A 26,088-nucleotide genomic window follows, 5' to 3' on the forward strand; every position below is an offset into this window, starting at 1 on the left:
TGATCTTTAAGGTCCCTTCCAACCCAAACCATTCTGTGATTCTATAGATAAATTGCAGAGATTCACATACATTCACTCTGCAACATGCATCACCAGACACCCGCTAGAGTGGGACAGACTCTTGACATGGCTGTCAGTGAAATGGCATCAGTGGCCATTTGTTAGCAGTTGAGGATCTGTTTCATTGTCCAGACACACATTTCCAAGTTTGAGTGGAGGAATTCAGGAAGTTAGTGACAGAGATGGAGAGACTGTCCCTTTCCTCCTTCAATATTCAGTGAACCTCCTCTTGAAAAGTTCTGAGAAGAAAAAAAAACAAGGAGAGAGGCATGCTCACAGATATACACATCTTACAGAACCTAACTTCATCTGCAAGGACTGGATCCTAAGTATCTGCATCAAGATACATCTCCAGGGTGTGAAACACGTAGCTGGCCCATTGGCCAGCTAAAACAACATACTTAGGCAAAAAACAACCAACCAACCCAACGAAACAAAATTCATTTCCATCTATGACCTCCATGAAAGGATTGCACAAAAGTAATTTCTGATGTTTGAAGTTTGAAAATAGCTTTTCAGTGCTAAGTACAAAACAGATTGCAGAGATTTTAAAATATAAGACTCTCTAAGAGACCACATCGTTTTTTCTCTGTAGCTAGTAAGCTTGTAAACTACATAACTGAGGATTGTACAGGTGACTTAATAACCCAAAGAGATGAATGAATGAATGAATGAATGAATGAATGATTGAATGAATGAATGAATACAAATGCAGTGATTGCATAGCTTGGTAAATTCATCTCAACGCTTCAGTTATATTTATTTCTTGTCAGAATGAATGCTTTTGACAAAATTGCAAGAGAAGCCAGTGTTGGATTAGGTGTCTTCTACTGAAGTCCCCTGCGCTCTTAAAAGGGTTGTGATTCTCTAAGATGAAAGGATCTGCAATAACAAAGAAATCCAGAATGAGACAAAGGCTACTGGTGTAGTTATAGAATCATTAACACTAGAAAAGACCTCTAAGGTCATCAAGTCCAGTCATCAGCCCATAAAGTACTTTTCAGTTCCAGCTATTCACTGTAAATAGTACTGTTTTGTGTTAACATAGTACAGTTGGCAAGTTCAATTTATTCTTTGATAAACCATGTTGCCACATCCCCATGGCAATCCACAGAGAATCTGTTATGGTCTGAGCAGAGACTTTCTTCCAGGTATGACTTCCAAAAAGGTAATAATTCATGTCTAATGTATTCAAGAGGAGTAACACTCATTTATTTCTTTTAATCATAATTTTTTTCATTATTTTAATTCAGATTGTACTCCAGGCCAGAGTACAGTAAATCTTTTTGCTTGGTTCAATGGGAGTTTAGCAAAAGGCTTGTCAAGACTGTTGGGGCTCTGCATGATTTTGGATCAGTGTCTAGTTTAGTGTTGAGTCACAGGTGACTAAGGATGTCTGATTCTGTCTCACATGTTTAGGTGCTACTCTCTTGCTTTAATTTATGCAAAAATTTAAAGAAGCAGCAGGCATATTTAGCACAAGAATGTTGACATGTCTTGGTTGTGTCTCAGCACAAATTCTAGAACAATGCTTTTAACCACATAAAAATAATTTTCTATGACTGTTTTTCTTTCTACAAAAGGACATACAGTTCTGTTCCGGAAGACAATGTACTGCGGTTTACTACTGGAGCAGAAATAACACTGGAAGTTCAACAGTTATTTTAGCTTTCTGCCAGTTAAGAGTAATCCAAGGTTCTTAATCTCTTCTTTTTTTGGTAATTGACATATCGTCAATAAAAAGTTTGGGCAAAACGATGGCCATTGACATTGAAGAAAACATGTAAATGACACGTTACTTTGATACGTCATCTCTTATCTAGACAAGACAAGCTCTTAGGTTAAAGACCTATCATGCTGAGGCTTTGCATAGTGCTGGGCATGAGGATCAGGTCTGAGCTCTGGGTAGCAGTGCCATATGAACAGTAGCCATTATAGAGTCTTCCTTTTTGCATTTGGATTTAGGTCTAGAATGTTAAAATGTCCAGTTATTTTCACACTCTAATCTTGAAACAGAGCATCAGCAGGGCTTTCAAAAATCCCAGTAAACTTAAGCCAATGGGGACCATAGCTAAATAAATCCCATTCCTTATTTATAGCTTCACATGTCTTACTGAATAAAGTAAAAGTCACTTTAAGTATGAGCAATCACATTTAATATTGCTGAAATACACTGCCAATACACTGGCAACACACCTTCAAACTAAACCTTAATGAGTACAAAAGTTTCAGGATAAACATCAGAGCAGAGGTGATCTTTGCTCCACTCTGAAAAGTCATCCGTCTAATGGCTGTCTCTCAATCAGATATTTTAATCCTCTTAGAAGACTTAAAATGGTCCACTCTAAGAGTTCCTCTGCCATTTCTATATTTAACTAATGGCAAAACTTTAATAGGAAATTCACAGGATTCACAAAATTCTGGTTGTGCTGGTTCTTAATGAGAAATTTGTCCATTTTACTGGGTACCGAGGAAATATGACTTTTAAAGTTTAGGTTACAAGTTCTGAAGATGGGTGAGGGATTTCTTTACCTTGCTTCTGAGTGACTGGATATACAGGTAAGAAAATAAAACATAAAACTTCGTGGACTTCTCATTCAAATATCTCCGTCCTTGCCAGAGCAGACTCCTGCTTTTATAAGCTTTTAAATTTTACTGTTATTTACATGGAAGTCACCAATATAGCAATAAATACAGAATAATTGCTACAGCTGCCAATTCAACAATCACCTCGCTTTACCCCAGAGCCAAGTGATAAAAACTAGACACAGACATGATACATTACTCAGACTAATGGGTTTTACTTGAGTACCTACGTGACCTTAATCATGACCACATTGTTTGCATTGCATTTTTTTTGCCAGAATAAATACATGGCAAGTAGGACAGATTGAACCTGCAACGCACAGCCAGTCTTGCAACTAAAATTTTCCTTCAGTCACTGGTGTAAGAGCACACCAGGTTTTGTCATAGCATTTTCTTGGTTATATTGTCACTGTACAGACTTTACTACTACCTAAAATAGCAGTGTATGCCAGACTCCTGACCTACCAACCAGAAAAACAACCCTTTGATTTTGCACCATTGATACAGTAATGTCATACTGTTATTTTTAAACACTTGGAACTTACCATGCCACCCAATCTGGTATTGGTAAATCTTACCTGGGCAATTTCTTTTCTTTTACTGCTCCAGTGGAACGGTGCATGCTTCTTTTTTCCTGCATTTATCACAGCACTAGCATGTAGGATGCAATCAGAAAACACATGGTTTTGTTTCAAAATGATGTTTAGTTCTAGATATTTTTAATTATGGCCATTAACAATAATTAGAAATAGCAGATAATCTTTACTAGTATAAAACAACTAAGGTCAAATACGCTTAAAACAGAACAATTTTTCCCTGTTTGAGAGAGTACCAGCTTGGCAATGGAAACAAAAGCATTCAAAGGAAAAGATGTAGCCTTTTCTGTGCTCCTTACTGAAGCCTGAAAGTACTGCAGAGATTTTATGTATCAGTAAAAAAATAAAACAAACTGCATTATCATTCAAATACAGACCCATAATGCATTCACATAATTTGAGGGGTACACCCAATTTCTGGCCATTGATTCATAGCCAAATCTGTTTAGGCTAACTTGTAATGACTTTATCAGCAGAACCATAATACACATTTCCCCTTTCTGTCCAATTAAAGAAGCCAAATAACTTCAACACTTACGACTAGTGTATGACTGATGGGGCTAAGGTTATGCCTGCTCAGCAAGCCTGACCTCAACCCCATCTCTGTCATGAGCAGCATGATCATCTCAGTTTTCAAAGGTGGCATCCTCAGATGCACTGAGTCATCTCTGAACCTGTGAGTGAAGACGATAGAGATGACAGTGCTGCTGGAAACTTTCCTAACTTCCCACTCAGTGAACAAAGTTCCATGTTTTGTTTGGCAAGTGCTAAATGAGGTTAGATTGACTTTCAGGGGAAGACGACTCTGGGAAGTTGACGTTTTCAGCAAAAACATGTTTTTCTTCTCACCTCAGAGAGTTTTTGAAGCCTTCAACCATTCATCCTGCTTGCAGATCTGTCTTCTGGCCATCATAGGAGAGGGAAAGAGGAGCCACAGTGAGAGACCTTGTTGCCTTCTCTCACAGTCTTCTACAGTCCTCTTAAAATTATCCCTCCCAAATATCCCAGGAGTCTCATGAAATGGATAGCAGATCTCATTACAAGTGGCCTTGGACCATAGTAGTAGTTGATCTTTTTTCCACTCTCTTGGTGAGGATTGCAAGTCCGGTGTGGTGACTATTTCTACAGCAGCAGTAGTCTACTTATTCCTGTCTCTTTATATTTCTGGTGATGTTCCTGCCTGCTGGGTTTGAGGATGGCTCTTTCTAATGCAGCAGTCTCATCAGCATCAGTTCCAGTTCCATGCTTTAAGGCATTCTTGCTAGCAGTATCAAGGAGCTGCTCAGCTCCCTATGGACAAAAAAGACTACAGTTTGCAAATTACCATTGTAGGTTTTAGTACTGCATTCATGCCACCTGCAAACATGGGACTTGTAAACAAATCGCTGAAGCACAGTAAAACCTCCAGGGACTGGAGAAATCTAGGCAGGAATTGCAGCAATAAAAAAATCACATACCCTGTCATTTTATAGTCTCTATAGTTTTTGTTGCATGGAACAATACCCCTCAAATAGATAAAACCAGCTACAGCCCTTACATTTCTTTCTTGGAACAGAGGTTCCCAACAAGAAGTCTAGATCTAGAATTATGATCACCTTCACCTCGGGTATGTCTGACTCAATTGTAAATCTTAAATGATCTGGTCTTTTTTTAGACACTTTTCCAATGAAATAATTTAATTAAATGCAAAATGCTGTGTTATTGAGGTTTAGGTCATGTGTGGTTCTAAAATGTCAGTAACTTCAGCATCCATCAAATGCCTTGACAGCTGATATCCAGATAAACTTGCACTATGTAGAGGTTCTTTGCTTGCTGAGACACTGCATGAAATACCCAGGGCTGTGTTTCTTCTCTCTAAAGCAGGGAGCTTCTCACACTTGATCAGATATTTAGTACTGATGGAGGAATTAGAAGAATTAACGTAAGCAGATTTATATAGCAGCAATAACTAGGGTTTCTGAAGTAAGCGTTGATGCTTAATGTTCCATGTGAACAACAGAAATGTAGGTTATTCCAGATAGAGTTCTCTCAGATGTTCTCCACCACGTACAGGAAAACACTGGGTGACAGAATTCCCACTCAGCAAAGCAAAAGGACATTGTACTTAACCTCCCTTTAGAAAATATGACATGGGTGTAAAATTTCTCAGTGCTTGTGCTTCATCCACAGGGCTTAATTAAATCTGATGAAGGTTAATAACTAGGAACAGGTAAATCTCAAAGTTTTACAACATCTAGATTTTATCTAAATGAGCACCTTTTACTTCAGAGGCCAATTATTCTGCTCTCCTAAATGGAGATTAATTGGGTGACCTGCTCCCAGGGCAAATGGCCTAGTGACCCCCCTGCTTGGCTTTGAAACGGCTGTCTTCCAGGATGCATCATGAAATTTTTAACTGCAATCTGCTGCTTTTTAGTTCTCAAGGGAAAAATTTCACAGCATTGCTGTGCCTGGTGAATGAGTTTTCTCACACCTAGCAGATTTAAAGTATGTTATTTAGATGGCAAAGGCTACTGTATCCTACTGCACTGGAATGAGGGAATGGATTGTTCTTTTTTCCCTGCGAACAGTTTTGCCTTCGAGCATTTTCACGAGTGATTTCTTTTCTAATCAAATGGGTTTTAGTAAACCTGTTTAAATTCATTGCTTCCCTTGCATATGTAATATAGAAAGCCAGAAAGCAATTGGTGTCAGTAGCCTCTGTCCTGGACACTTAGTACTTTCATCCATAAAGCACTTCACAAACATCCGATAATCCTCATAATGTTCTTATAAAGTCCTGTAGGTAAAGCATTAGAGCTGGGTAAATAACTCACTACTAACAGTTACATGAATTAAATGGCATTTTTGCATGTAAACTATTGCCAGCCCACTGTGATGTTTTTTTTCCCTCCAGTCCCCAGCTGTCTGCTGCATTGTCTGTAGAATATGTGGAAGGCTCTGGTGCTCTTCCTAAGGAGATATAGCAGTATTTGATCCCTTGACAACATACGGACATTTTCTCTAGAGAAAGTGAATGCTGCCAGTGGCTGTTGTTTAAATTCTCTGGCAAATCTTCTGCATAATATTAAGCACACCGTTTTGTGGATCAGTTGAAGAGCTGCATGCTGTCCGATGAGGGATTTCCCACTTCCCCCTCCCATGGTCCACCCTGTTCATGGCCATTGATTCCCATCACTTGTCCTGGTCTGGGTCTGGTATCACCAGATCTGTCTGTGAATGGTCACGAGCATCCTTGATGGCAGAAAGCAAAAGTAATGCCAATCCTGGCTAGATCTCTGCTGTGCTAGCACATTAAATTGGCTCGTGGAAAAGAATGAGGAGTGCCAGAGCTGGCACAAAGTAGAATGGGAGACCTAGATGGTCTGGAGAGAGGTCGGGGAGTGAGGAATGCAGAGCCAGTGGTGGGCAGGAAGATGATGGCCCTTCTGACTACATCTCTGAGTCAGTTTTTCAGTGTGGAGATAGGAACAAGGGATGCTTTTGGACTGCTTCTTTGACACTGGTGGTGTTGAGTGACTTAGAGTTGAGAGACTCACAGTGAAAGATAGGAAAAAAGTTAAAAGAAAAATTAGGAAACAATTGCTCTAACATTTGACTAAATATCTCCTTTGTTAGAAGCAGTAATTCAGATGTCGTACTTTATTATTATTTATTTGAGCAAACATCGGCATCTGCTGATCTCTTATGATCAATCAATGCCCTCGGTCCTTTGCATTGCAGCATTGCTGCTAGTCCTCAGACAGCAAATTCATGAATGCAAGACAGTTGGGACAGTCTAGAGCTGAAGAAAGAAGAAAGCAGTGAAGTGGCTAAGTTCCTCATAGCTCCTCATCCTTCATTTTCATAACTGAAAATCCGAAGTGTAGTTATGCATAAGGTGAGGCCAAATAGCTATCATATATTGCTCTTTTTAGGCTTCTGCACAAGATTTTATTTACTTTTCTAGCTTATCAGCATAAGCACACACAGAAAACTTTCTAAATTCTACAGCCGTTGCACGGCAGAAAAATACTGAGTTAATTATACATTACTGCAAATACGTGTCTCTGGATTGATTGCCTTGTTTTGGAAAGCACTTGTATATGAAATATTTTATGAACAATAACAATAGGATGCAGGCAAAGTAAAACCCAAGAGAAGAAATAAATCTGAAAGAAGTAGTGTGCAGCAAATAAAGCACAGAAAAATAAAAGAGCTTTTGTCTCTAGGAGAAAAATGTTGAATCTTGTTAGTCAGTTGACTCATAGTCAGATCAGGTTGTCAGGGGTTTTATGATTTCATTCAGAAAGTTGCTTAAACATATCCCTCTGCACATGAGTAATCCTGCTGGGACTACTGGCATATTTAAGCTAAGCATCTTTTTAAATTGTTTGCTGAATCAGGACCTTCTGAGAGATGTGGTACAAAAGTACTCAGTATCACTTCTTGTTGTGATGCTAAAACATCCACACGTTCTGTGCCAGATGCAATTCTTAGAATTGCTGCATCTGGTCACATATATACGTGCTTGTTTTTGTCTGCATTAGCAACATCTGCAAGTTTTGCTCCTTTTAGCTGGAAGTGAATCCAGTACTCTATTTTAGGAATTACTTTGCTGCCAAAACACCCCTAACAAACTACCTCCATTCATAACAGGAGAGTTCATATTCTGTTCTTCTAAACTTTTTCTTAATTATAAACAGCTTAAAAATCTTTGAATGGTACTATTAAGTCATTTAATCTCACTCTTTCTTAGCTAATAACTAACATTATTTCTATTTTGGGGGGATATATTTTAATCTTTGGAACTCGATCAGATTTTCTCCTATAAAGCCAAGTTTCATCATTATTCTGTGCTGAAGGCTGAATTTTCAAGCATGCCAATACAGCTGGCATGACATTGGCCTTTCTAATTCAAGGACACAAAGGATTACTCTAAACCATAAGTAGAAAGGATCCACATTTGTTCTATTAATCAAGGTTTTTTCTTTTTTTTTTTTTGTCAGATGTGATTTGTACTTGCCTCACAGCTAGATCTCTGAGCAGCTCTGTTTCCTGTAAGCATTTTGGTTAGTAAAAGCCAAGTATTGAACCAAGCAGTTCATCACCTGCCACACTGTTTACAGAGCCAATGAATAGGAACAAAATAATGCAGAACTTATGTCAATAATTCACCCAGCAGTGACCACTGACATGTAAGACATCACCAGGACAACTTCACAAAAATTCCATTATTTCAACTCCTAAGGAGTAACAAGTTCTCTTTTTCTCAGCTCTTGTATCCTCCACAGATTTTTCTCCAAATATAAATAAATAAAAAAAAATAAATAAACCCAAAGTTTTGGAAACCAGAATGCACTACGTTCCCTATAAAACATGTGGAATTGTAATGGTTGGTGTGGGAGGAATGATGGGGTTCCAGGCTTCAGGAACAGAAAGAAACAAAGTGGCAAGTATAATAGTTCCTTGGGAAGCTTTCCAGAGAGAGCAAGAAACCGGGCTTCCAACATACCTGTCCCTTACTTGCTATCTCAACTATTTGAGTCTCTGATTGCCTAAGATGATTTAGGTTGTGATCTTATTAATCTTTTTCACAGTGGGGAACTAACGACCCTTTAGCTTGCTGCCTTGTTTTCACCAAACTCACAGAACCTTTGTCGAATTTGATTGAAATTCAGTAATGGATTAGAAAGCAGGAGAACAAGTTGTACATATATGTGCCAAATGAGTAATGAAAGAAGCCTCATTTCAGTGGGACATCAAGCTAAAATCCTCCCACTCAATGCAATCTCTCAGGGATTTTACTCTAGGAATTGAGGCAGTCAGGACTGTCATAGAGAAAAATTCCAAAATCAAAAAGAAAATGTCAACTAAGGCAGCCCTACTGAATATTATTGGTGTGAAAATTGGGAGGTAAGAACAGACATGCCACGTCACAGCGCTAGCAACAGCGTTTGTGCTATGTAGGGGGTGAATTTGGCTGAAAATGGCTAAGGGAGGCAGGATCTGTCCTCCAGTGTTGTCCATGGAGGACATCAAGGTGGAGTACAGGTGCTGGAATTGTTTGAGGCTCTATGCAATACCACGGCCCCTTACATTCACACAAGACACGCCCAACAATCATCCTCATTTTCTGATGGTTTTACTTAGTTTGATAATGAATTTTGGACAGGGTTTGAATGAGAGATGCTTTATAATATTCTGTAAAGTCCTGAGTGACTCCACTGAAGGTTTCATGATGTCTTTGATGAAAGAACCCTGGCTATGTTAAAATCTTTCTTGATTAGTGAAGTCAGCTGCTGTTGGGATGATTTGGGTGGATTTATCTCCTCTTTTAAATTCAAATTACCTCCAAATAAATTTTCAAGGCACTGCCTATAGATTAAAGGATAGGAGGAATGCGACACAGTAGAAGATTTCCCTCAGAAAACTAATCACTTGGGATTCTAGTTCAACTAAATAAATTATCTGAACAGACCCAGAACTTTTAGCTGCAGTGCATATATACGACCCAAAACATTACTGAACACAGCCAACATCCCACAGAAGGCAGTGCTGAACAAAGGCACCCTATTGCCTCATAGGAGCATTTGGGATCTTGGAAATCAGATCTTTTGCTCCCTCTTGCCTCACTACCTATCCAACCATCCCTCTGCAGAATCCCAGAGGCATTTTGTCATTGACCCTCAGGAAGCAGGAGAGGCTTGGCAGGACTTGGGAAGTCTCATAGCAGGTTAGTGGGACTGACTGCCCATCACCAGTCCTAAGTCGCCCACTCCCAGGCACTTACTGGTGTGGCTGGTCTCCTGTAGGTATAAAAGTGAGGACTCTAGTGCTGCAGCTGAAGGGATGCCTGAAAACAAGAAAGATCCTTGGCAGACGTAAGAGAAGTGTGGTGGCAGAGGAAGGAGATAGATGCACATGTACCACGGAGGGCCTAAGACATGAAAGGAAGGAGACTGGAAGCTCAAGATCTTAGAGGGAGAAGATCAGGCAGAGGAACAACACAGGAACTCTGCAAGAACCTGAAAGGTAGAAAGTAGGTTTAAAGACTGTCTGGCTTCTTCGGGGACCTGCATATGCAATTCTCAGACTCATTTTGATTTTACATTTTTTGGAAAGTCAGCGCTGTGAATCAATTGTTATACAACACTTTTCTAGCATCATCATTTATTTCCTTTAAAGGAGAGCTTTAAAAAGAGGCATCTCAAAAGAGGCATCTCTTTCATCACTTTGGTACGGAATTGAATAATTTGAGAATAAGGGAGGACTGCATTTTAAAATATATTTTAACAGAAAGGAGGTAGTAAATAATAAAGACATCCATACGTTTGGGCTCCCTTGTATAATAGAAATATTGAGCACATTTTTGTATAGGTTCGAAATGACTGAACTTTTTTCCTATCATAAAATTCTCTTCTGCCAGTTTAAACACATTTTATGAACTGACTTCAGGGCTCTATGTAAATCTGCTCAGGATTCTGAGAAAGGAGAGGGTTATTAATCTAGAAAAAATGCCTTTGCTTAGAGCCAACTTCAGAATCTGTTTAAAATAGGAATTTTTAACAAGTGAATAGCATTCTCTCAGTTGCCCTTAGATAAGCTTCCTTTCATGGGTACTGGGCAGAGTCAGTACAATTTCACTCCTGGTAAAAAGTTTTTACATCCCTGAACAGATATTAAACATGATCAGCATAACATCAGTGAATTTGATGAGATTCAGCCCACACAGTTTGTTCCTCCAGAGCTGACAGAGCTTTTGCTAGCCCTTATATCCCAAACTAATAAAAAAGAAAGACTGAATGAACTCCCACGATTGAAGCAAATAAAGCCAAATACTAGACAATTTTAACAAAAATAAGTTTTCAGTCATTAGCGAATATAGCAATTCTGCTGAAATGAAATGTTCTTAGTGAGCCAAGTGCAAGGCGTGTATAATTCAGTATTATTGCTAAATCTTTAGTGGCTATGGAGAACCACATCTTCAAATGCTTGCATTACTACTCTATTCCACCTTCATGTAGGGATACCGTCACTTACATTACATTGCAAAAGCGCCCACTTTAAGGTCAAGTTAGAGTTGTCATGAATAAGAAGACATGTTATATTGATTCATTTATTTCAATTTTGAGCCTATGTATGTACTGTTTTCTTTTACACTGTTTTATACTGTTTTCTTTTGTGGCATGATTTGAAATGTTTGATTAATTTACTTAGTACAATTGAAATAATGCTTGTTGCTATTGCTTGTTACTATTTAAGCTGAACCATCGTTTTGATGGTATAATTCACACAAGGCAGAAAGATAAATGGCCTTTAGTTTTTCCTTTGGATCCTTGCCATTTGAGCCAAATAGTTTCCCACTCCTGACAGTCATGCTTGTAGCTCATCTAATGTTGGCTGATGCATAATATTGCATTTTCCTTTTAGATATATTCCCAAGCTAAAGCTAAAGGGTATGCAAGAAGTAGAAGCACACTAGGTCATAGTCCACTTCCCTGCTTTCTTCAGGCCAGAGCCACCCTGATCACAGAAGCCATCATGCAGTGGGAAGGCCCCCACCCTTTCTGTTAACATTAGATTAATAAAATCTCATGCAGAGTCTGACAGGCTGGTTTATGCTATGTATTTTCAGCACTGGTCTTCAAGTTTAGCCCAATAACATCTTTGCCTAAGGCATGTGCAAGCTTCTTGGGTCTGATACCATATGAGGCCCAGCTCCTCTTCCCTTTCTTCTTTATTTCCCGTGCCCTGTCATCCTTCACAACTCATGCTGAACCAGAGGATCGGCCATGTTTAGCATATATTCAACTGTCAGCCTCACTTTTCTGCCCTGTCCATGTTGCCGCCTTAGAATCATAGAATCGCCAGGTTGGAAAAGACCTCTTGGATCAGCAGGTCCAACCATTCCTACCTGCCACTAAACCATGTCCCTGAGCTCCTTGTCTAGCCGTCTTTTAAATACTTCCAGGGAAGGTGACTCAACCTCCTCCCTGGGCAGCCTCTGCCAGTGCCCAATGACCCTTTCCATCAAAAATTTTTTTCTGATATCCAGCCTGAACCTCCCCTGGCAGAGCTTGAGGCCATTCCCCTTTGTCCTGTCCCCTGTCACTTGGGAGAAAAGGCCAGCATCCTCCTCTACACCCTCCTTTCAGGTAGTTGTAGAGAGCAATAACGTCTCCCCTCAGCCTCCTCTTCTCCAGGCTAAACAACCCCAGTTCCCTCAGCCACTCCCTGTGAGACTTGTTCTCCAGCCCCTTCACCAGCTTCGTTGCTCTTCTCTGGACACACTCCAGAGCCTCAACATCCTTCTTGGAGCGAGGGCCCTTATACCCATACTCAAGCCTTTGCACTGCTTTCCTCTCCCAGTGTATTGGTGCTTTGTGCTGTCCTGAGATATTTCATTTAGGTATCCCTTTCTGTTCCAATTCCAATGGCAGCTAAGAAACTGATATGTTTAATGTGTTTTATCATTTATATAACACATCTTACTTTGTATTGCATCAACTTCACAATAAACTGTAAATCTAATTCCTGCTGCTCTCTACATGCCCTCTTCCTTTATCAGACCTTTACAAAGGCTATGTCTAATAATCTTTATTTCAAGAGAGTAATTTAAATAATCAGTATTTCAAGAGAGTGTTTTATCTAAGTGTTATGTTGCAAACAAACTCATTTTAGGGTGGTGCTGCATCTATTTGGATTGCCATTTCCCTTTACTCTAAAATCCATGAACAGGTTATCATTAAATTGTTGAAGATTTGCATAGTGGACAGGGATTATTTTTTTGACTCCTTTGTTCACTGTTGTCAGATATCCCTTCATGAAGTCTACATCAGGTGCAGCCCCTTGAGGGTAAAGCAGATGGTTTCAGTCTATCCAGCAGCTGGGCATACGTGGGTGGAAAACCTTTGCAAGACAGCTGAGTGTGGCACATAGGAGACTTACAGCATAGAGCTGGGAACCTGCAGCTCAGGAAGCGCAGACAGATTTTGGAGGTTGGTGGAAAGGACTTCCTAGGGATCAGAGGGATTAATCAAGTTTGTGACAAACTTAGAAAGTGGCTGGCTTGACAGAAACCAAGCCTTTAACTGAGAAAAACGTGTTCAGGAGTGCTTTTTATTTCTACTCTGCTCTAATAGAAATAAAATAGAAATATTCCTTACATGCTTCAAACTGGCGATCATAATGAGTTACTTCGGTGGAACAGAAGACAGGATTTGGTGAAATTCAGGATTTGTACCATTGTACAACCTAATCACACTACCTTACAAGGGCTATGTGGACTAAGCTCTATTAAAAAATAACTGCAGTAAGCAGTCATTACAACAGTACTGCTTTTGGACTGTCTGGTCTGTTTGGGATTTGGAAGTTTCTGCAGCTGGTTCCTCAAAATGAGTCTTAGATCAGTAGTGTATGTTCTTATCTACAACACTAGCCCTTTGGGGCTGGCAGTAGCAAGCCTTTGCCATCTTCTTCCCTAATAACTAAGCACAGGTAAACATGATCCAGGCATTGCCTGGTTGTTGCTCATTGTGCCTTCAGTCCACAACTTTGCCTCTGATTTGGTGTTTACTTCTTGACCTGGACCTTGCATTGTTGATTTAATCTTCTGGTATTCAAGTATTGGCCACTCCTTTGGCTTGCTTTCTGGTTTCATGTAGTTTCTAATATTTCTAGTTGGTTCTGGTGGTTCAGCCACTACCAACTCCTTCTTCTTGTCATGCAGATTGGTGTCTCTGCAAGGATGTCAGGATCCTGGCATGCCACACTTCAAAGGCGAGTAGTTAATAGGAGAACTTTATGTTTTGTTGTACATTACAGTGGAAATTCCCCATCTGGTGCATCATTAGAATAGTTACAAAACATATAAAGAATATTTAGAAAATAACTTCCATTTCATTATGCACAATGTTTCCTTCCTGCTTTGGGGCCCAACTATTATGTGTAGTTGCTGATTCACTGAGAGGAAGATCAGTTTCTCAGACTGAGAAGCCATCCCTTACAGGCTGACTATCTTCTAATGTACTAGTGATAAAAGAAGTGACTAGCCTTGAAATAATTAAACCAGAGTTTGGTGCTTAGTTCACAGCAAATGGAAAGAAAGATGATCCACAGAGACTTTGTAAACACCTGGTAAAGAAAGAAATGCAATGATACAACAGTGGCAAATGATAACAGCAATGATAATATCCAGGTGGCTCATATAAAAATGATATGTTTACAATCTGCTTTTATGTGAAGCAAACCTTAACTGGAGGAAAAATAATCCAAGCTAGGGATTCTGAGGAATAAAATCAGCACAAGTGCAATGACTAGAAACAAAACAAAACTAAACAAGTAAGCTCACCTGCAGAATAAAAAGCTGTAATTGGTGTTTAATGTATCTTGCAATCTGAGAGTGATGCTAGTTGGGATAAATGGAGGAAGAAATAGATTTCTGGCTAAAAGATGCTCAGAAGACAAAGAGACAGGATAAAAAAATGATAGGTAGGTAGGTAGGTAGATAAGTAGATAGGTAGGTAGATAGTCAGATATGTAGTTACCTATATGCACACATGCATACATACGTATGTGCTCATGTACATACAAACACATCTGGCTATATTTCTTAATGAGAATCTGCTGTAGTGATGTGTCGGCCATCTGTATTGTTTATATATGTATATATAAAGTCCTATCGAGATATATGTGTGCTGAAAAGCATTACAGGATGCACTGTCTCTTGAGCTTGGAAGCGTCCATACCTTTGGTTTGGAATAAGAATTCTTTGTAAGTTTTTCTTTATTATACCAAAACCTATAAAGATCTGTGCTGGTTCAGACCAAAGTGCTAGTCCAGTATTCTGTTTCAGTGGTGGCTGTAAGTTGACTCCTATGAAAAAAAACAAGGTAAATTCGTGATGTTTACACTCAGTACTCTCCCAGCATCCAACTATCTGCTGCTTTAGATATTTCCTGAGCTTGGTAACTTTCAATGGACTTTTATTTGAAATACTTATTTAGCCTCCCCTGATATCCATGTAAAATTTTTGCCATCCAAATTATCTTTTGGGAAGGAGACTGGTGACTGCCCATGGCAGGGGGGGTTGGAACGAGATGATCTTTAAGGTCCCTTCCAACCCAAACTATTCTATGATTCTATGATTCTATGATTCTATGATTCTATGATTCTATGATTCTATGACTCTGCTGCATTCTGTGTGAGGAGCTCCCTCTTCTCTTTGTTTTTTTTATGTTGTTGAGTTTTTTTAATCAAACTCCTATCAGCTTTGTTTCATGACCCCAGTTACATCAGCGATGCATAATACTATGATTGATTTACAGCACTATATGTATTTGGTTACGATATTGTATCTTCTTTACAATGCCTGAATTGAATGAAATTCTCATGAAGGAGGGGAGACTACTCTTGTGTGGTGGGGAACTGAGCTTGCTTCTGGGGCCAAAGTGTTTCGTTCAGGCAGCGGGCAGAAAAGTCATCCTGAAAAACATCCTGAGGACTAGGAGTTGCTAGGCAGACTTTGCTTCAATTCAGTCACTGTTTTGTCACTGAGAGAAGGTTTGAGGAAATGACTCACCTGCAAGGACACAGTGGGAAGGAAGAGTTATTTATGAACCTTTTAATTTAATTCTTGATATTTGTACTCCAGCTGGCATAGTCACTTCAGATATTCTCTCTTCAGAAAAGTTAAGAATCTTAGTGGGACCCCTCCTTGTGGGGCAAAATGAGCAGATCCTCCTCAAAGCTGTTGCCCATATGTATTTCCTCAATAATGCTTGTTACTGTATTGTACTGTATCTTGCCCAGTTTGCCCCAGTAGGTGATTCCTGACATCTGTTGTTTGCAGCTTTTTCATATGACATCTCTGTGAAAACCTGCTCATATTTACCAAGTTATAAGCATCTAAAAAACCTAAAAAAGCTTTTCCCAAAGGTTTTGTTTGTATGGAATATGCTCCCACTTGAGACTGAGCTCAAATTCCCTGCACTTGCATTTCTCCATTAATGAAACCGAGTGCCTGATTAAAGACTAGAAGTGTTATTTTTTTCTGGGTATTTTGTCCTCCTCTTCTCTTTCTGTAGGGCCCAGCAGGCATTTTGTGTCTAAAGGGAAAATGATCTTTCTCATCTATGACCTAACAATTCATATAAATGTCACTGATGACATTTTAGGGTGGCACAAATATTTGAAGTGAAAAATAATGATTAGGTAGTGCCAGCCCAGCAGAAAAGTTTTACCATTCAGTAAGCCATGCTGCTTCCAAAAGAGCTTGTCACCCAAACAAAGTCCCCACACTTAATCTGGAGGACAGTGAAAAAATAGCTGAAACATATGAGAATTTAAAAGCAGAAACTTTGCAAAAAACAAATGGCCACATTGGATGAGTATTCACTAAAAGAAGGTTCCTGAAAAATTCTGTGACTGAAAAACCTTAATGTGGTGTTTGGTTGCATAGATGGGGAAATATGTGGGGAGGCAGTGCTATTTCTGTGTAATGTAAATATGAATCGAATCAGAGAATCAGAGAATCAGTAAGGTTGCAAAAGACCTCTGAGATCTTTTAGTCAAACAGCCAGCCCATCTTTTTGTTTTCGTTCATTTCTATAAATTTTTCTTTTTTATCAAGCTTTCTAAAGTTCAGAAAGCTTCCTTCCCTTATTTGGCTACTTGGTGGAACTATGGCTACTCTTTTTTTTTTTTTTTTTTTAATTGAATCTTAATGTTTGCCACCTTCTTGGCTGCCCGTTCTTCTACAAAATAAACTGTAATTGGTGTTTAGTAATTTACATGTATTCAGCCTTGGTATATTTGAAATGATTCCAAATTTTCTATTTGCAAGACCACAACTTACCTTTATTCCCCAATCACATCCACCCGCTCTGGAAATAATTTCTGCAATGTATCATTGTTATATCTTTCCTTATGCCTATGTTTTCTCTTCAAACCTTTCACTCAGGCTTCAGATATCACACTTACTTGTGACATCTCTCAAGTGTTCAAGCCTGTACATAGTACTCCAGTCAGTGAATATAACACTGTTGTCAACAATTTCTGCATATAACTAATCTATTTCCTTACGTATGTGAATCTTTTTTTTTTTTCTCCTTAAGTACTGTTAGTGATGCTTTGCTTTAATGGCTTTATTTCTTTGCAGGCAGTGCAACTCTGCAAAATGCAGGTTAGTGTTCAGTTCTGTGCTTATCTCTGTCCTCCTCACATTCTTTGTTCCAATTTGGAAATCACTGTTGCCCCTTGCAGGTTCACTTCTATTTTGCTTCTGCATGTTGCTGGGGTTTATTTTAGTTTGCTTTTAAACCTAGTCCACTGCGGCACTGAGGAACAGGAAAAAAAAAGCTTTTAATCTGATGTGAATACATTCTGCAGGCTGGCAAATTTCAGTTGCTTCTTCTCTTATCTTTAAGCCTGTTTTCAAAAGTATTTATCTCTGTTTCATGTCTCTGAGGCCCATTAAAATCTGATCTTACATTAGAGATGGTACAGACCCTCCAAACACACTTGCTGAAGTCTGCTATAAATGGTTCAAAAAATTCTCCTTTCTTGATTTCATGTATGAAGCCAATTATCTTGCAAACAGGTCATTCTTTCTAAGAATGGAGTATTTTCTATATGTGATTCATGGCTTGTTCTCTGTCAGTATTTAGGCTGATAAGTGAAACATGTGCCCTGATCCTGCAATTATAATTTGTTTGGCCCCAATATATTTAGATATGGACTTTCATCTTGCTATGCCTTTCCATAGCTTCACCTCCTTTTAGAAGAAAACAAATTCTTGCCTGAAAGACGTCCAAGGGTCTGTTGTATCTATGGCAAATTCTAGATGCATTACTATGTTAGCAGTATTGGGCGTACCAGTAGATGAAAATCTAGACATGACCCAGCAATGTGCACTTGCAGCCCAGGCAGCCAACCATATCCTGGGCTGCACCAAAAGAAGCGTGGCCAGCAGGTCAAGAGAGGTGATTCTGCCTCTCTATTCTGCTCTGATGAGACATTACCTGGAATACTGCATCCAGCTGTGGAGTCCTCAGTACTGGGATCATAGCATCATAGAATCCCTAGCTTGGAAAAGACCTTTGAGATCATCAAGCCCAACCATACCTGCTCACTGCTAAATCATATCCCTAAGCACTTCATCTACCCGTCTTTTAAATATCTCCAGGGACAGTGATTCAATCATCTCCCTGGGCAGCCTGTTCCAGTGCTTGACCCTTTCAGTGAAGAAGTCTTTTTTAATGTTCAGTCTGAACCTTCAAAGAGAAAGACATGAACCTGTTGGAGTGGGTCCAGAGGAAGGCCACAAAAGTGATCAGAGGGCTGGAGCACCTCTCCTGTGAATAAAGGCTAAGAGAGTTGGGGCTGTTCAGCCTGGAGAAGAGAAGGGTCCAGGGAGACCTTACTGTGGCCTTCAGTACTTAAAGGGGGCTTACCAGAAAGATGGGGCCAAACCTTTTAGCAGAGCTGCTTGAGAGAGGACAAGGTGTAATGCTTTTAAACTAAAAGAGGGTAGACTTAGGCCAGATATAAAGAAGAAATTTTTTACATTGAAGGTGGTGAAACAGAGGAACAGGCTGCCTAGAGAGGTGGTGCATGTCCTATCCCTGGAAGCAATCAAGGTCAGGTTGGATGGGGCTTTGAGCAACCTAATCTAGTCGAAGATATCTCTGGTCATTGCATCATTGCAGGCAGGTTGCACTAGGTGACCTTTAAGGATCAATTAAAACCCAAACTATTCCATGATTCTTTGTTAATATACTGTTGCGTTTTGTTGTTTGACATCTTTTGGTTTTCTTCATGATGCTTTTGTCCTTCTATAGAGCATGCTAGCTAGGAGTTATTGGTGGCAATTTATAAACAGTCAGTGTCAGACCATGCAGCTAATACTGGCTGAGACTGGAGCCAGGGCCAGAGGCTGGGCTGAAGCTGTTTCATGTGTGGATTCCTGTGCATCTCACAAATTGGCTTCAGAGAGTATGGACCACTTTATAAAAATTCACTGACATCTCAAACCACACACCTCAGTGGACTCATGAGCACAGACGTTAATGACTGCAGTAGTCCATAGTCAAATAGTTGTTTAAGATCTGGCCAAGATCTGTAATAAGCTCATTGTGAGGAGTGTAGATCAAGAGCCTCATCTTATCCAGCGAACTCCAGTGGGCTCTTCCAGCCAAACTTAAAACAGGACTTGTTTTTCAACAAGTCAGTAGAGGATTAGGCAGAGTCAGGAGACATACATTCCTCCTTAAAAAATAAAAATAAAAAAAAAAAAAACAAGACGGAATCAGAAAAGAGCTTTTTTTTTCCTGAATAGATATTAACTATTATCTGCATAACCATGATCAGCACAATGGCTTTGATGAGACTCAGCCCACACAGTTTGTTCCTCTAGAGCAGACCGAGTTTTCTGCCAGCCATTCAGTATTCATTACATCCCAACCTAATAAAAGAACCTGAATGAACTTTCATGATTGATGCAAATAAAGCCAAATACTGCTACAAAAAGATTTCAGTCTTTGTCAGTCATTGTTATTCTGCTGAGAGGGAATATTCTCAGCAAATCTCATGCAAAATATACCTAAGCCAAAAATGAGTCGTCACATTTTAAATCATCCTTCAGGAACTCTGTCCAGGCTGCCATGTAACACATATTATTTTGTAGTATGTACTGCTCACTGTCAATGTCAGTATAGCCAGTTCCTTCATCTCCACAGGTGGTTTATCTGGATTTTCTTTATAAATTGTAACATAAATACCAAGACATTTTAGCTGGCTCTGTACAGGTCAGCTCAGGTTCAAGCAGGGTTCATATTACCTGTGGAAACTTGAGCATATGCTTCTGTGATTTGAGCACAAAAAAGGATAAGGAAACTTTAGAAGCTAGAAGCCTCTAATTCAATCCCAAAGCATGTTGTCAACTGTTTTATACTAGCCTGCAGGTTTAATGTAGGGCCAGAAGGATGCGACTAGAGAGAGACTAATATCTGCTAACACTGTTACTAACATATTGCTTTACTCATGGGTTATTTCACTTTGTATTTTATTATCAGTGGAGCGGATAGCACTGCCTATTATTAAAATTGGTGGATGTTGCCCTTGAAAATCCCCTCAGTTTCTTGTATCTTTGTCAAGCTTTTAACCACTAATGTTTAAAATTTCCATGCTGATAAGTTGCTTGCCACTGGCTGCTTTTGTAGGTTTTATTTAGGTATTTATTTTCCATACATTCCAGCTGTTTTGAAGAACAATGCCTGAGAAACATAGGTTGTTTCACGTATGTTGAAAAGCAAAATGATACTTGACAGTCTCTTTCTATAGGCATCAGTGTTTTTTGTTTTTTTTCTTTTCCTCATTACCTGAAGAAACATCAAGAAATTTGATGGGGTGAGACTGTTATGACTGGGAAATACATGTTGTATTTGTATAAGGAGTAAATTGTTTAAAAATGACTGTTTAGACATGGTCATTGCTAATAGGCAAAATACCCCAAACTTCCTGCGTATGGTGAGCACAGTCCAGTGTGATGCAGTACAATGCCTGTCGGAAAGTACAGCTGTAAGCAGCAGTGTATCTACTTCATTTGGCCAACTAGACTTTGAGAAACAGCATTGTTTCAGAGCTGTTACTCCATGCGATTCCCAGAAGAATATGTTGCTTCATCTGAAATCAGAGGAAGAAGAAAACAAACCTGTGGAGAAAAGGGGGTTTTGTCGAGATTCTTCTCAGGAAAGAGAAAGAGGGGAAGAGACTGGCAAGAAAAAGGGGGAAAAGATATTATAAGAGGGATAATAACAAAGACTAGGGATAAGGACGAATAGCACTGGATGAAGAAGGTGAAGGAGGCTGGAAAATAAATACACTGAAGTCTTATAGGAAAATAGAAATTGATGAGCAAAGAAGCGGTAAAAAAAAAAAAAGCTCAGACTGATCAAATTCAAAAACAGACCTCATTTATGTGTGTTTAAGTACCTTTTGTCATTTGCAAGACCTAGGCTTCCCAGTTTATAGGGAATTCTGAAATTCCATTATTGGAGCTGGAGGGAATGTTCTGAAAAGGGAAAGGAAACCAAAGATTTGAGGAAATCCACTCTTCAGACTTAATTGCGAGGAAAAAAGTCAAGTCAGGTGACAGGTTTCTCATTCATAATGTTCAAAATGCTGACTAACATTTTGATATTTATCCATTTAAGCATTTTTACACTGTAAAATGAAATACATCTAAAGCAAGTGATTTTGAATTACAGATATAACTGTATTATTTTGAAACTGATATTCAAACATTTTGTAGTTAAGCAAAAAAAAAATATTCAGGCCAGTACATTCCCCAAAATTATTTGCTTTCAAATATTTGCTTAAATATTTTCATATAGAGAAGCATCAAATCTGTTTAGGTTCAATTTTCAGTTTCCTGGTGGTGTGCAATTTTTTTATGAATGAAGCTTCCTTTTCTGTAGGACTCCAGCCACAGAATTTGGGAGGCATTCAGGATTCGGAAGAGGTGCAGTTAATGAAAAAAGGCATTGCAGAAAGAAAATGCAGGAAAAGGCACTGTGAAAAGAAATCATATAAAACAAGTATTTCACAGGTGGTCTTTTTACTGTGTTTTCCTCATTTTCTGGATATCTGCTTTGATACCTCGGAGTCTCATTTTCAGAAATAGTGATAACTTTCAATTGCTGTTGAAATCCATGGAAACTGTCTTTTGATATGCTAGCTGCTATGCACAGTAAATCCTTCAAAGAAGTAGGTCCAAGTTATTTCAAATGGAGCAACCAGAATTAGTGGGTATTTTTCACCTTAATCTCTCTGAGTTAGGATTTCCCCTCTGTAAAACGGCAACACTGATAAAGTGATGTTAATGGGTGGCAAATAGGGTATCTTTTATTGGTGGAGCACTGAACTGCATAGCTGCAGTAGTTTTCTTTCAACACCAGTTTTCTTTTCTGGACTGAGTATGAAAGATTAATTGCTTTCTTTCTGTGATCGTAATTCTGTGCAAGAAAGTCATGTGAACAATCTTGAGCCTCTCACAGAGGAGACCTGGAAAATATTTTTAAACTACTGAACCCAAGTCACTTAATCTTTCCCGCTTACTGCAGTGTATTGAACTTCTGAGACCAAACAGTGTAGACTTCAGCTAGGTTTATAGTCTTGGCTGTTTATAGAGCATTTATCTAAAAGGAGAGTAATGCAATACAGATGCTTCTTAAATTTACCATAAAATGAATAAATTTACAGGAATATTAAGAATAGATATGTGGAACTATTACATAATGGTTAATCATTCTCCATGAATGAATAACATTTCTGACTTTTATTCTTCAGTTAAGAGTATACATGCATAAAGACAAAATTGCAAGAGTTCTGTGAATAAAATATTTAACTTAAATATGAAATGAAAACCTTTCAGATATCTAACAATGGGAAATTAGAATTTACTCTCTGAGAAAATGTAAACCTGAAATGGGAAAACATTTCGACGTTGTATTTCCCTACAAATAAAAGCTTCTGTGGGCTGATAAAAAAAAATAATTTCTACCAAATCCAGTTGCCATCATTTTTCTTCTCATTCTGTGTAATGCATTAGAATTATCAATAATGACTCTGAAATTGTAAGAAGCAAGGCTAATTTGTGTTTATCAGGCTTCTCAGTTGCACAAATTGCTGTGAGATACAGCTTAAAACTTTTCCAATTACACTCCATATTTCCTACAGTAAGTAATGAAACTGAAGGCTTGATTGCTTCTGACTTGGCTCCCAGCCCTTATCTTTTTCTTCTGCTGTATCTTTGTGGCTGCCGTTTAAAAATTTCTTTTGGATTTGTGTCAGCACTCCTGGTACCATGTAAAGATTAGTAATAACTCAGAGAAGCTGTGTTGTCTAGAGCAACAAGAAGGGTCTATTCTTCAACTCTCATTAGTGAGGAGGGGACCATGTGGCAGCAGCACTTTACCCTGGAAGTGTTTGCCTCTCTCAGCATATTGAAGAACAGTTCTAGTATATACTTGCCCCATCATCTCCAGGGCTGGCTAGTGCTTCACAGAGAGCTTCACAGGTTGCCAGTCCTTTCTCACACAATAAAGCCATCCGGATTCTTTGAGATGTAGGATAACATCCATCTTTGCACGTACGTTACTGCTCCCTTGGTAAAAGTGCACAGGAGCAACGTTGTTTTATTCAATTTGCTCCTATATTTCTAAGACACTTTTCAAGAAACACCATTTATTACTGTTGTTTCTTTATTTGTCATATAGCTTTAACAAGAATCCAGAGGGGCAGATTCATTTGGGAAGAGGACTGTCTGAGCTGCCAAAGAAAAGGCAGAGTGCGCAGGTGAAAAATGCACAGAGTAACTAAATTACTTGTATACAGTCCCAAAATAAGTCAGGGTCTGGGACAGAATTAAGGTTGTCCAACCGCCAAAACTTTTATGTACTACCATACCACTCTACTACTGGTTTCAGAGGATTTTGTCTTCTCTGTGATTTATTATGTAAAACTATAGCAAAGCAAAACAAAGAGAGCTGAATAAGTGCATCTAGGAGCAAAAAGAAGTTTGTTGGGGCTCGCTGCTACATTGATACAATAGCTATTGCAATTGCTGCCTGGGGAGAGTGTTTGCAGAATGTGGCAGCAGCAGATTCTGCAAGATGAAGTACTGCATGTTTGACCACTATGTTTGGCAGATTTTCTGTCAAGTAGGCACTGGCAGAGAATATAGGGTGCTGCTCTAACAGCCAGATTTGAGACATTTTGTTCTCCTTCCAAGGGTGGTCTATGTTTCCCCACAAGCTGCTCATTGCCATCCTGTTAAAATTTTCTTTCCGTTTGACACTGCCTGTACCAGGTAAAAGCAAAACATGGTGCAAGTCCCTGTTGAAAGACTCTTTCAATTCACACTGTGCCCCACTGACAACATCCTAGCAGTGCAAAGAAGGTATGAACAGATTTACTTTTTCCAGGTACACTCTCAGGCCCATTCACACATGCAGCAAAACACAAAGTGACCTCAGGGCAAACAAGAATTAGTGCCATTACCTTTGCCTATGACAGTCCCTTCACGACTTGTTTTTCACCTCTTTCTTCTTTGTGGAGAGTCTCAATAATTCTGGAAGAGAAGTAGGAACGTCTTGGTAATAAGAGAGGGCTCTGTAGTCACCTCATTGTGAACAAAGAGAATTAGTTAAGACCAAGTCATTCTTGTTTTACCTACATAATTTGGTACGGCTGAGGTAATTTCTTTATGAACGCAACTGGCAACAGAAGGGTTCTCTCTTGATGGAACTGAGCTGGAGCTGATCACTAAGATTAATCTTTATTACATTTATAAGGACAGCTAAGAATTGAGTGAAGCAGAGATAGGTAAGAGAGACAGAGGATCTACAAGTTGCCTCCTCCTCTGGCAATTTAAACCAACTGACGTGAACAGTAGCTAGTTCAGACCTCAGTGCTTTGTCTCTCACTGGCTTTGCATTGGAGCTGTGAAGGTGGAAAACAGAGAAGGAAGGGCACACTACAACAGCAGTGGGATAGAGGTCAGTCACTCCTAAGCAGGAAGCAGGTGCGGTTCTGTGTCGTGAGCTCAGACACGTACTACAAACCCACCAGGCTCTCATTCATCTACACTGGCACCCATTCCTTCTGCAATTGGGGATCCCTTTCTGAAGAGCTGCTTGTTTAAAAACATCGGTGGAGTTTACTGCTTGTAATCAGGCAAGTATTGCTCATTTTGGGGCAGTCCTCTGTTGTAGTTCTCCAGCTTGTGAGACATGACCTGAAATTTCAGTCTCAGTGAGAATCCAAAAAGTTGAGTTGTTCCGGGCTGTTGTTAATAGAATTTCAGAGGTGTATTAAACTTCATTAGATACATTCCAACTAGGACGATGTTTTCTAAACTGCCTATATACTTGCAAAGATATTGAAAGTTTTTTAGCCTCTTCCAATTTTTCTATTCTGTTTCTTTACCACATCAAACTTACATTTCCTCCAATGTTTTTCTGCCTCTTTCCACCAATTTGACACCAGCAGCTACAGAAAGGGATTGAGTAGGATGCTTATCTCCTAACAGCACTGCAGAAGGTTTCTAGTCAATTCTACTGTTTTACAAATGTACTTCATGGATAAAACAGTGGAAAAAGAGATGTGCGGGTGCATGTTTTCTCATTCTATACGAGAAAAAAACAAAGTACATTTTCATGGTATATATTTGCTGATGAATGCCTTCAGAGGAGAATATACCTGAACACAAAAATTAATGTTGTGGGAAAGCATCAGTATCATTCTTTTCAGTTTGCTGTGGAACTCCTCTAGATCATACTTCTTATCTACATTAATACACTTAATAATCCTGATCTAGCATTTATCTTTTGTAGAAGAGCATAGAGATCTCAAGGCCATACCTGCATGGATGCGCAGCTGATTCATTAGCAGGGTTTAGACAGAGAACCTCCCCCTGAAAGCTTTTCCTGCAGTGATACAAAGGGTATTACTCTGTCCTCTGACAGAAGGTGATTTTCTCTGAGTTTTTCTTTTCTTTTTTTTTTTTTTTTTTGAGCTCCTGTGCTTGTCATGGAAAAATTAAATATTCACCATATAAATGGGCTTGAGCCTGGCTCTGTCTTTTACTAATGAAGATCAAGGAAACTTGAGTGCAATTCCTGGCCCCATAATTGCTTTATTTAGTATAATATTAGGTAAAATAGTGTAGATTTGAGAGTTAAGATGGCATTTGTTGTGAACGAAGTAATTTAAATATGTCACGTGGAAGGGAATGGTCCACTAGGAAAGATAAATAATATTCCTTTATGGTATATTGGCTAGAGGTTACCTGGAGATGGAATCA

At 39.1% G+C, this 26,088-nt stretch overlaps 1 long non-coding RNA gene across 1 annotated transcript; it reads right to left on the minus strand.

Moving 5' to 3' along the window:
• Positions 1 to 3,240: 3,240 nt before the first annotated feature.
• Positions 3,241 to 24,356, minus strand: LOC128851444 (uncharacterized). The gene is made up of 3 exons (XR_008448832.1): positions 24,285 to 24,356; positions 4,092 to 4,532; positions 3,241 to 3,297 (listed from the first exon to the last, which is right to left on the minus strand). It is a non-coding gene; the product is annotated as an uncharacterized LOC128851444 (long non-coding RNA).
• Between the last annotated feature and the right edge of the window lie 1,732 nt (positions 24,357 to 26,088).

This window comes from Cuculus canorus, chromosome 2, assembly GCF_017976375.1.
Source record: "Cuculus canorus isolate bCucCan1 chromosome 2, bCucCan1.pri, whole genome shotgun sequence".
Taxonomy (NCBI): domain Eukaryota; kingdom Metazoa; phylum Chordata; class Aves; order Cuculiformes; family Cuculidae; genus Cuculus; species Cuculus canorus.